This window comes from Vicia villosa, linkage group LG1 (genome assembly GCF_029867415.1).
Source record: "Vicia villosa cultivar HV-30 ecotype Madison, WI linkage group LG1, Vvil1.0, whole genome shotgun sequence".
Classification (NCBI taxonomy): Eukaryota; Viridiplantae; Streptophyta; class Magnoliopsida; order Fabales; family Fabaceae; genus Vicia; species Vicia villosa.
The window spans coordinates 77,582,519-77,595,572 of record NC_081180.1 but is presented as its reverse complement, the minus strand read 5'-3'; the positions used below and the strand labels follow the sequence as shown (position 1 = coordinate 77,595,572).

Sequence of the window (13,054 nt, the reverse complement as noted above, 5' to 3'; positions counted from 1 at the left end):
AAATAATGAAGTTAGTAGCAGACAACAACTTTAAAAAGCAGTCTCTTTCTGTGGTTCAACATTGAAACCGCAGTAGTCATGCCATTTGGCCCCATCATATTTATGTTGCTTTCATATCAGATCAATGCTCTTGTATAGATTCAGTCACAATCATAGTATCATGCATGCGCATGAATGAATTGAAAGCCTAGCTATATGAACTCATTATTTTTCAAAGCTCTCTCAGCTATACATGTGAGTGTGACAGAAATCACAACAAGGTTTTTGCTTGTTTGAGTTGTAAACTTGGTGTCACCCTAGCCGTTAATTTAGGGATAAGATTACTGTTTTTAAGTCACATAATGAAAAATGAGACTCATTAATTTGGTTAGTCAAAAGTGAAGCTTTCATGATAATGCAAATTAGTAGCTAATAGGGTACTGTTTCATTCAATTTTCTTTGGCGTATTTTCTATAATCTTTGATTTTTTGAATGCGCTCCTTGTTTATCTACACATGCATCCAATTTGAAATGCGTCATTTGTCAACAAAGCATAACTTAACCAGCAATATTGAAATTATTAAACTGTTTTATATAGTTATCCGGATTCAAACTTAAAAATTCTGTTTTTAGAATATATAAATGGTGCTTTGTCACTTCATTCATTCATAGATAAAAGAAGTTGTTGTTATTTAGATATTTGAAAAAATAAATCAAGAAATAGTACTTTGGTGTGATGTGATTGAATGCTTGTATAGAAATATTTTGAAAAATATTGACATGCATTTTTTAAAAGTAGTATTACTAGTATATAAACAAAAAAGGGTTAAATAAATTAAACCTCTGCCTTTATAGCGAGTTTTGGTTTGGACCCCCTGAAGTTTTTTTTTACATAAGGCCTCTTAGAAAACTCAATTCCTGGATTTATCACACCCCATTACCACACCTGCTAACTGGTCATCCAATTAGTGTCCACGTTGGCATTTTTTTTGTTGACTGGGTTTGTAAACGATGTTGCTTGTTAAGTTTACCCCCCAAAACAAGTAAACACAGAATTAGGGTTTTTTTGAAATTGGAAAGTGAGAAGCTCGGAGAAGACGAGCGTGAAGAAGAGTTCCGATGGCTGGAAACGACGATGAACCGGTCAAATCGGCTGAGGTAACTGCTCACGTACTTGGGGATACCATTGATGTTTGTCTGTTGGCTTACGTTGCGTTTTTTTTCCAATTGAATGTCAGGTTTAATGCTGTATTTCACCATGGAGGCGAGTTCGTGAAGCTTCAAGATGGTGAGACGATTTACAGAGGCGGGGTTTCCACACTTATTACTGGGGAACACATTGAAACATGGACTCAGAGTCACATTCAAAACATAGTAAGTGGTTGGGGTTATGTAGTTGGTTCGTTTAGGTTATGGACGAAAATCCCGGAAATAGATCCTAACTATTTCCAGATTAGGAGTGATTCTGATGCTTATGATTTTGCTGCGTATGTGTGTTCGATGGAAGTAGATGGGAAAATGTTTGTTGAACACGATGCAGCCAAACATAGTAAGAGTCCTAGGTGTGTGAATGAAAGTGTTGACTTAGAGGTTAGTGATGAAGAGATTGTAGAAGGGTTGAGCGACAGTGAGGATGAAAGGAGAAGGGTAAGGGAAAGATGGTTGTCAAACCAATTAAAAGGAGAAGGGTAAGTGAGAGGATAAAGGAGAACTGGTTCAAAAAACCTAAACCATTCACAGGTCCTGGTTCTGACCCTGAGAAACCAATATGCATGGACATTGAAGAAGAGGAAGCATCAAAGAATACTACTAAGAAGGCAGCCAAGACTACTCCTAAGAAGGCATCAAAGACTACTCCAAAGAAGGAAAAGAAGACTACTCCAAAGAAGACTACTCCAAAGAAGACTACTCCAAATAAGGCTACTCCAAAAAAGAAGAAGTGAAATTAGCATGTGTTGTAATGCACACTTTTGTTTTAGTGTTGTTTTGATATGCATTTTAATATTTGTTTTAGTGCTGTTCTGATATGCATTGGATGTTTTTTTTTTATATGTACAAGTTTGGTGCACTTATGTAATGTTTACTACTAAGACAATTTTAGTTCGTAAGGTATTTTAAATTCTGCACACTTTTGGTGGTCTAGTTTGTATCTTGATGAATTATGCCCATGTTTTAGTGCACAAGTTATGTAACTTCTGAATTTTAGTTCATTGCATCGTGCACCCTTTTACTGCTCAATTGAAATGCTTGTATCACATTAGTTAACACAATGATTACACTTAAACATAACTCATTTCAATGACATAAAATACACAAGAATAATTACACATAAACATAACTCATTTCATTGACATAAAATACACAAGGTTATACATTCAAATGCTACCCATAATATTCAACCAACTTCATGTTAAACTAAGTAATACAATATGACTATAACCAAAAAACAAAGAAGGATTGTTGTCTTCTTCAGCCTCATGTTAATACTTGTATGAGTTGCAAGCTTCTTCTTCAACTTCTCTAATTTCTTTGTTACTGTCTCCAACTTCACTTCTAGAATCTCACACTTCTTACAATCTGGTTGAATCATTCTATTCCCTTTGATAGGGTCTCTAATTTCATCATCCCACAAGAACAAATCACAGCTACTCCCAGTTTACAAAATACAATGAACAAATGTTTAATAATAATCAAAATTTTGACATTGAATTGGCCAAATAACATAGAAGCATACTTACCCCGACATTGCAGCATTTCCAGAACTTTCTATTGCGGTTTTGGACTGTGTTGTAGACCCACATCTTCATTGCTCTATCACAACCACATCTGGGTAAATCTGGAAACGTGGCTGAGTTAACACTGCTACCATACAAGTTGCTTTGGGCCATGAATGAAGAAGAAGAGTATGAAGAACGGCGGTGGAGGAAGAAGAAAAAAGAACGATCGTGGAGGAAGAAGAGTATGAAGAACGACAGTGGAGAAAGAAGGAAGAAGACAACCCTAGCATTTATTTATCACACTTGTCCCAGTCAACAAAAAAATGCCAACGTGGCCACTAATTGGATGACCAGTCAGCAGGTGTGGTAATGGGGTGTGGTAAATCCCAGAATTGAGTTTTCTAAGGGGCCTTATGTAAACAAAAAACTTCAAGGGGCCCAAACCAAAACTCGCTATAAAGGCAGGGGGTTTAATTTATTTATCCCAACAAAAAATTAATGCATCAATAATTATTTAAAAGTGATCCCACCTATTTTTCAATAAATGATTTCTGTGTTGATGCTTAGTTCTAAACAAATGCTAATCCATACTCCATACATATATTGATATCTTCAAATTAGAACCGGCCAAACCTATGGCAATGTTTAATGTTCTAAAAGATCAATGTATTTCTTGTAAAAAAATCAATGTTTATGTTTTCTTTTGTCTAGAATTAATAATGTCGTGTTTTTAATAATAAAGTTTTCTTAAAAGCAAATAGAATATTTATAAATACGAAGAAGGTGCTAAAGACCAAAAGTACAAATCAGGAGAGCTGGAAATAATACAAGAGGTACCTAGCCATCAAATAATAAAATAAAAATAATAAATACAATATAAACAAAACTTCATCCCCCAACACAAGTGAGGAGAGAAAAAAAGCAACAACAAGACAAGTGGCAAGCGCCAAACGTGGTACAAAGATAGAGCTGGCCAGTCACGGGCCAACAAAAAGAACACATATCGCCGATGAAACCATAAGAACACAACAAAAGGAGGTCAAAGACCTTCACTCTATTATTGACTTAGTTACATGATAGAATTCTCTAGCAAAAAGTCAATAAATCATAAGAGTTATCTACAGACCTACCAATATACAATTTCCAAGCCAAGAGAATGCTATGATCTTTCAAAATTTTAGTCGTCACCACTTTATCTGAGAACTCTATATTATTCAAAGAATTCCAAATCAAATAAAACCATAATATTCCAAATCATGAAGTACCCGTAGACCTAGATAATCCACTAAACGAAAAAAACATTTGAAAAAGAATAAAAAGATCTCTAGGTAGCCCAACACTCAAACCCAACCAACTGAAAATTATATACTAAACAATCACTTCTACCTCACCATTCACAAAAAGATGAGAATACGACTCAACGAATCCCGCACCGAAAGGACAAGAGACACCCCTCGAGCCCTAGGAAATCCCCCTCTTAAATAAGTTATTTCTGATAGGGATTTGATCTTGAAGGAGCTTCCACAAGAACACAATTACTTTAGAGGGGATCAACTACTCCATATACTAGGGATAAACAACTCCAATGATGTGACATAGCGATCACTAGGAAAAGCACGAGCTAGAAGATAAAGTACACAGAGGCCACAAAATAAGATTTGTCTTTAGAATGACACCATAACTATTATCGTGTTATGAGGAAGGGATACATTCCCTAATCAACAAGAGAAGATCATAAATTTAAACGCAACTATAAATATTACATTTTATGACAACACTTTCACCTCACACAACAAAAAATTGAGATAAAATTTATGGATACACTACGTAATTTTTTTCTAAAAAATATACCATTTATTCCCTCGGTCTAGGTACATAACCGAGGGATAAACTAATTCAGACTACATGCTTCGAATCCCTGTAACTGTAGTTTTTGTTTTTATTTCTTTAAAAGTGGCATCTTTTTTTTATTTTTAAATAATACATTTCATCAGTTTTTCTAATAACCGGGGGGGGGGGGGGTACAATACCCAAATTTAACTATAAAAGGATTCGTTCACTAAGTTTTACCCTAAACCAAACTCATATATACATCCATTCCATACTCGTAAACATCATTCTTTGGGATGAATTGTAAGACACAAAAAATTCTTTGGTTTATGTTGTTGTTTTTCTAACACCAACCTTTAACAAATGATTTTTCTTTTCTGGCAATCTATATCACAAGATGGTGTTGTTTTTGTTGTTGTTGTTGTTATTGTTGTTTTCACCTATTGCTAATGATAAAAGAAAACATTGTTATATTTTGGAATAACTTCCCAATGTTATCATTCAAAGAAAACATTCTATAATATATTGCTTTCTTTGGTTGATAAAATTGAGAAATTTATTCCTAATCAAACTACAATGTTGTTGTTTCACGAAACAAGACTTGAAAATTTTGTTTTGAATATAGTCCTTTGTTTGATTATTGCAACACACAAAGAATTTGATAAATGGCAAAAAAGTTGGGAAAAAAACAACACATGTTACTTTAATTTCTTTTTCATTCACCATTTTTTAAATAGAATTATTCTATTACCTTGGTGGATTTAGAAACCGAGGAGAAAAGTCTCTATTTTTTTAATTTTTATTTAAAAAAGAAAAAACCTTTACCTTTTTTTTTCTCAACCGAAGGAAAAAGTAAGCCAATTTATTGAGTTTCTTTTCCGTTCATAAACAAATCTTTACCTTTCATTTATAGAGTTTCAACGCTCAAGACACATTAATTCAACATTAGTGATCCACGTGAAGCCGTCACGACCCCATTCAGAAAGCTAACGTCACACTATATATTTGAATCATGAACATTGATAATGAAAACATTAGGATTAAAAAAAGTGAAACTTAAAGGGAAGTGAAAACAATCTTTGTGATGGATTGTTAGAGCAGAAAATAATATTGGTTGAAGGTTTGTGTTCTTCACATAATCTCTTGTCTTTATACATGATAAATTATTTTTCTAATCTAACCTTAGTTAATTTTATGCCAGAAAAATGAATGGGAAGCAATTGAGAACATATTACAACACTACTACAGAAAACCTCTTTCGCAACAGTTTAAAAACGAATACCATCACGCGTGACATACCGTTATGAAGTAGCGTGTGGTTGTAAGTTTTCTATTTCAACCACGAGCACACGACCGTTGTGATAAACTATGTAACACACTATCTATCACAACGGTTGACGTAAATAACCGTTGTCATAAATATAATATCATAGGTTCGATATCCAACTACAAACAAAATTAAAGCACATAAAAATAATATTTCACCACAATTATAAGTTCCAATTGTTGTGGTATATGTAAAAGTTTATCATAAAATTTGGACTGGCTTGTTTTTCCATGCCCCTCATTAACCATATACAACCATTCAAATAGATTTTTGAGATAATAATCAGAAAAATTAAATTATTCTTGAAAAACAAATTAAACGATCTAATATTTTTCGAATTGCATGCTTCTTGTAAATCATGATTTTCTCTTTAGCCTATAGGATTTGATTCAATCCCAAATTCTTCAAAGTAATATTGATGAATGGGTATCAGTATGAGTCTTCACACAAAATTTGATTTCCTCTTCTTTTCTAGTTTATGTTTCAAATATCAAAATTTGTGTGAAAGACGCAGACTGATATCCATTTATTAATATTGTTTTGAAGAATTTGTGGCATTGAATGAAATTATATACCCTAAAAGGGAAATTGTGAATTATAAGATGCATGCAATCCTAAAAAATATTGAATCGTCTAAGCTAACTTGTGGATTTATTAATTTTTTAAATTATTATCACAAAAATTTATTTAAATGAATGCAAGTTCAATGAAGGGTTAGTGAAGCAAACCATCAATATGATATAACAAACTCACTAACAACATTTATCAACTAAAACATCAATTAATTAACATAGATTGAGAGAACTTAATAATTAACTATTTCTAGAAGCTTTAAGTGGTAAGTAAAGAACCATGACCACTTGTTAGCTACACATGAAAAACCATTTATTAACAAAAAATACAAAACAACAACAAGAACAAAAGTAACATTTACCAACAACATACATACCTTTAATTGAAAAAATAATTGTCTCATAATGAAGTTGAAGTTGATCTACTTGTGTTACTATGAAAAAAAATACAAGGAAGGATGAATAGCTTCATCCTCGTATTTTTTCTCATACTACGTGAACCACAAATCATCATGTGAACCACAACCATACTTTGTGAATTTTATTCCTACAAACACCATGATTCCTACTTGTGTATGTAGCCATACTTTGTGAATTTTATTCCTACAACCGTTGTGACACACACACACACACACACACACACACACGCACACACACTCACACTCACACACACACACACATGTACATTCCACCTCAGTTAGTTTTATCACAAGGAGGTAAAGTTGCATGTTTTTCTATAAAATACTAAATTGTTGTTATTGGGGTTCAAACTAATGGCCAATAAACTTTCCCCTCGTTTCTTCCAAAACAGAGGGGAAACATGAAAAATTTTTATGACGCCTTTCGTTATCTTGACTTTGAAATTGGAGTAAAATCTCTTTGCTAACCGAAGTAAAAGGGGTTATCGTTGTAGTGAAACCTGCTCATGATCAAAGAGGAGGGTTCTTCTCCACTTTAGATCCCAAATTCAATTCTGACCCTTCCACCTTTCAACCTCCCCCACAAATAAGGTCATAAATAGAAAAAAACTTAAGAAACTTAAGTATAAAAGGGGTATTCCTAACCCAACAATCTCTCCACAAAGAAATGTGAAGACCAGATCCAATTTTATTAAATAGGCTATTCCGAAACCAATATGAAGAACCCTCAACTTTTTCATCCAGGGGAGACATCACTCTCCACCAAGGAGATACATGTCTAAGATAACCAGCTTTACCACCGAAGACCGAAGAAATCAGGGTAACTCCATATCCGACAGATAGAATATCACGCCAGACGGTGGAAGCACACGAAATCAACCTCCACCTCCATTTATCCAAAAGGGCCAAGTTAACCACATGAAGATCACATAACTGATACCTTCGTACTTTTTAGGCTTGCACACTTCAAACCACTTAACCCAGGTAATCTTTGAAATCCCCTTTAACTCTTCCACAAAAAAAGTCTCCTTTGAATTTTCACAATCTTCTTCCAGGTCTTATCAAACATCCTTAAAAAAGAAAAAAGAAGATATGAATGTCATTAAGAGTAGAATTAAGAAGGATTACTCTCCTTCTCAGGGACATATACCTATGTTTCCAAAAAAAGAGTCGTCTAGTGATGAGCTTAACTAGAGGTTTTCAAATAAAAGACAAATAAGGGTTGGCCTCCACGGGTAGACCCAAGTACTTGAAAGGTAAAGACTACTGTTTTCAATGGAGGAAGTCACAAGTTAAATCTAAGAAGACACAGTTAGAATTCACTCCATTGAGAGCACTCTTAACATTAACTAATTAACAAGTGTCATTCAAAAAATAAATATACATGCTTTATACACGAAACGAATGAAAAAGTTTGTCGAAGAGAAAAAACCATAGAAAGAAGGAGAGATACATGAGTGTCATTTGTTTGTCCAGGGTTCAATCATTGACTTAAACATTTCTTTGTATTTTCTTATAACATAGATATTTATAAATCAAACATTTAAAAAATTCTTATATATGTCTTAAATAAGAATTTATTTTATGTCAATGTTTAATTTTTTATAATATCTTTGACTTATTTATTATTTTTTCTTTTAATTTTACATAATTTTTATTTCTCATACAAAATTAATTATATTTTTTTATTTGTGTATAATGGTTAACGATATAATTTTATTAAAAATATAACACAACATTCAAATTGATATTATATCAATATAAATTCCGCTAAAAATAAAAATAATAAAAAATGTGAACAAACTCACACCAGACGAGTTTTTTTTGGGTCAAATAGCCTAGTGATTTGAATTTTCCTATTTAAAGATGAATAAATGGGATCTCACAGATTTGAACCTACATTTCTGCAATTTGATATCATGTCGACTATGATAAACTATATACATATATGACATTGTATATAAATATAACAAAATTGAAGTGTTTAAAATTTATGCCTCTTGAACTGCAATATTAATAATGTCAAAATCATTGATTAAATATCTACTAGATCTAAATCAAATATGATCAAGTTAGTCTCAACTAAATGGATACTTTAACTAGAGGAAAAACAAGTTCACATACAGACGAGAACAAAAAAATGAAATCACATAAAAACACAAACGAAAAAGGCTAAATATATGTAAAAATTACTTATTTAAATAAGAAATACAATCAAGATCAAACTGAGTGATTCTTTGTCAAAATCAGGGCCGGCCCTGGGCCAGGGCAACCAGGCCCACAGCCCAGGGCCTAAAAAAACATGGGGCCTCCAAAATTTAGATTGTGGGCTTTGGTAATTTGATTATCTATATATTGTTTGTTCGCGGTTAGTAAAATGTTGCGTATTGTCCCAGCGGAAACAGTGTAGCTATCCAATTTGCAGAATACATGATCGATACTTGTCTAATGCAAGTATTGTTTTTAATTTTTATTACAAAAGCTAATTAACAAAATGAGCCAACGAGTGGGCCACTGATTTTAATTAAACTTATATATTAATGTTACTACAATACAATTCCAAGTGCAAAATAATTAATGGTGTAACTATCCACTAACACCATTCTTTTAAATTCACTTTTTAACACCAATTCTATCATAAAAATTTATAAATAAAAAATCATTTTTAATATAATTTTTAGGCTTAATTGCAACTTTAATCCTCCTATTTAGTCTTTTTCTTGATTTTGATCCCTCTATTTTAAAAATCACTATTTTAGTCCCTTTTTTAAGTTTTCTGTGCAATTTTCGTCCCTCTATTTTGTTTTTTTCTGCAAAATTAGTCCCTATTCCTGTCTCTTTTTCATTAGAAAACTCAAAAAGGGGACCAAAATCGTGGTTTTAAAAATGGGGGGACTAAAATCGAGAAAAAGACAAAATAGGGGGACCAAAGTTGCAATTAAGCCTAATTTTTAATATTATTTACATACTAAATGAAATATCTTTTTTTAAATTCTTTGCACCCTATTTTTTAGAGATTAATTTTTAAAATTAGAACCGAGCTTTTAAACTGTATAAGAGTAAAATTTAAATAATTTTTGTTTTCATAATTGAACATTTAAAAATTTATTATATGACCAAAATCCAAGATTAATTGTTTAATTTTTTATTAGAGGTCTATTTTTTGTTTTCATAATTAAACATTTAAAAACTTATTATATGATCAAAATTCAGGATTTATTTTTAATTTTTTATCAAGGGCCTATTTTTATTACTAGCCCCGGGCCTCTAAAAAGTCAGGACCGGCCCTGGTCAAAATGAATTTAAATCACTCACATTTAATAAAATGCCGATGAAGAAGATACTAGACTATTTTTTAGGAAAGGAGACTATTATGTTTTCTATTCTATGTAAGACATTACATCGACTATATCTTAAACTATGTGTAAAAGAAGAAAATTGAGGATTTAACCTACCACCCCTCAATTATATATGACGTTCTCACATGTGTGTGCTTTTACCGTTATATCCTTGTTTAAAGTTATCGGTTTCATAAGGTATGGGTAAATACCGAAAATTTTGAAAATAAACTGAAATTTTTTTAATTTCCGCTAAAAAATCATAACTTTCATGAGTTTTTATTGAAAATTTCAAAATTTTTGGTAAAAATCTTGTATTTTTAACCAAAAATTTCGAAATGTATGAGTTTTTTTATCAAAAAGTTTCAAAATTTTAGGTAAAAACTCTTGTATTTTTTATCAAAATTTTTAAAATGTATGAGTTTTACTAGAAATTTCGTAAATTCTGGTAAAATTCATACCGAAAATTAAAAAATGAACTACTGGAATTTTGGTCTGTTATATGAAATTTTGAATGAACTACCGTAAATTTCGTTCGCACTATTTAACTTAAATTTATCCATGAACAGTTTGAAAATTATGAAAATACATAAGAATGTCAGGTATAACTGGAGGAGTGGCATGTTAAATTCTCAAGAAATTGTTGTCTCAAATAACTAACAAGCTATTTGGATTATTTGAGTTCAAATCTTGATTGAAATATTTTTTAGTCATATTTAAAGAAATGTTGATACGTGATATGTGTAGATGGGTGAGAGGTGAATGGTGGGTGTTGGAGGCGGAGAGGTTGTCAGTTTACTTGGGAGGATGACTTACTTCAAAATTGTAATAATTTGTTAGATAATATTATTTTACAGAAAAATACGTCACATAAACAGGGGCGGATCCAGACAATATATATTGGTGTGGCTAAACATAATAGAAAGTACGAACTAAATCATATTAAAAATGAATAATAATATTGTTTAATGCAATACATTACCATAAAAATCTTCTATCGTTCATTTCTTGAAAATGAGCTAAAATAACATCATTGTTAATTGTTCCAAGAAAATCTCTTTCTATAAAAGATACAAGACGGTCATTTAACCACTGGTCACTCATTTTGTTACATAACTAACTCTTCACAAACTTCATAGCTAAAAAAAATGTTCCACACTTGCAGTTGCTATCGGCAAGACTAAAGCCAATTTCAGAAGCTTATAAATCATATCAAATGTGTTGCACTTATTTGTTTCCACAAGTTTTGCACAAAGATCTGGAAGTCCTTTTAACTTTGCAAATTTTGGGTCACATCGAACATTTCTGACATGATTTTGAAGTTGATGTCGCATTACCACTTCCGGCACATCTGCAAAATCGTTTGGATAAAGTTCAACAATTCTTAATAACTTTTTCACATCAAAAGCTGCAAATGACGATGAAGGACTCAAACCTGAAACACATTCTAAAAGTTCAGTATTCTCTTCATCAAACCTAGCATTGAGCTCGTGCAACTGCAAATCTAAAACATTAAACAAGCAATCGTGCTTATAGTGATGCAAATTAGAAACACCAGAAGTGCAGCATGTCGCTTAGGTTTCTTCCCTTGCACATATGATGCATCTATGTCAGACACATTAATGTCAAGCTTATTGCAAATTTCCATAACCTTAGATATAAGCTCTTCCCATTCATCATTCCTCATTTCTTGTAATTCTTGTTTGGTAGCATTGACAAGTGACAAAACATTCAAAAGATATTGATCACGCTTTTGTGACGCTACACTCAAATCATTTGTAAATCCTAAAATCTCAACCATCATATATAACATGAAGATAAAATCAAATGATTGAAGCACATCTAACAAAAGCATTGTTTCACTATATTTTTCAAATAAAGTATCATTTTTAACTTCTTCAAGTACTCCAATGATGGCACCATAAAAAGTTATCAAATTAGTGAGAGTCCTAAAGTGGGAACCCCAACAAGTGTCACCCGCTCTAGAAATAAATGATTCTTAGTTTAACACACTACCAGTTTCTATTTGGCCCTCTTTAATCAATTTAGCAAACTGAATTATTTGTTTGTTCCGAAGTAATTCTTGTCTCTTGTTAGAATATCGAATGAAATTAACAAGCATATTGACCTTACCAAAAAAACCACTAACATCTTTGTGAATCCTAGCACATGCAACAAGTGTCAATTGAAGTTGATGGGCAAAACAATGCACATAATAAGCATATGGATTCTCATTTTTGATTAAAGTTCTCAAACCACCAAACTTACCTCTTATATTTCTAGCTCCGTCATACCATTGCCCCCTAATGCTATGTATACTCAAGCCATTAATAGACAACAACTTCTCAAGTGCCTCCTTAACTTAGCAATTGTTTCTTTAACACTCATAATGCCAAGAAACCTTTCTTTTACCAAACCTTCATTATTAACATAGAGAATAACAACATCCATTTGTTCTTTACCAACAACATCATCCGCATTATCACATATAATTTGTTGAGTTATTTCAAATGCACAAGCAGCAGAAAGATCCATTTGAATCTTAGGGGCAGTCATAAGGTTATTTCTCGGAGCACAATTTATTACACTAGCTATCTCCGGGTTGATTTCCTTTGAAGTGTCCACCAACTCAAGAAATGACCCCTTAAATAAAGATTTAAGAGACTCGTCACTTCCTCTAAATGACATGCCACACCTCAAAAAAAACTTAGTAGCTACAAGGGATGTGTTTACACGAACACGATATTCGGAATTCATTTGCTTAGTTTGATTAACAAACGAGACCTTAATACTTTAGTTTAGGGTTCAACTCAAAAAGGAGAAAAGAATGGGAGAAATTGAAATACCCACTTTACCTTTGATTTTCAATCAT

General features: G+C 32.2%; 1 pseudogene; it reads right to left on the bottom strand.

Moving 5' to 3' along the window:
- Positions 1–11,160: 11,160 nt before the first annotated feature.
- Positions 11,161–13,054, bottom strand: LOC131646512 (uncharacterized; annotated as a pseudogene).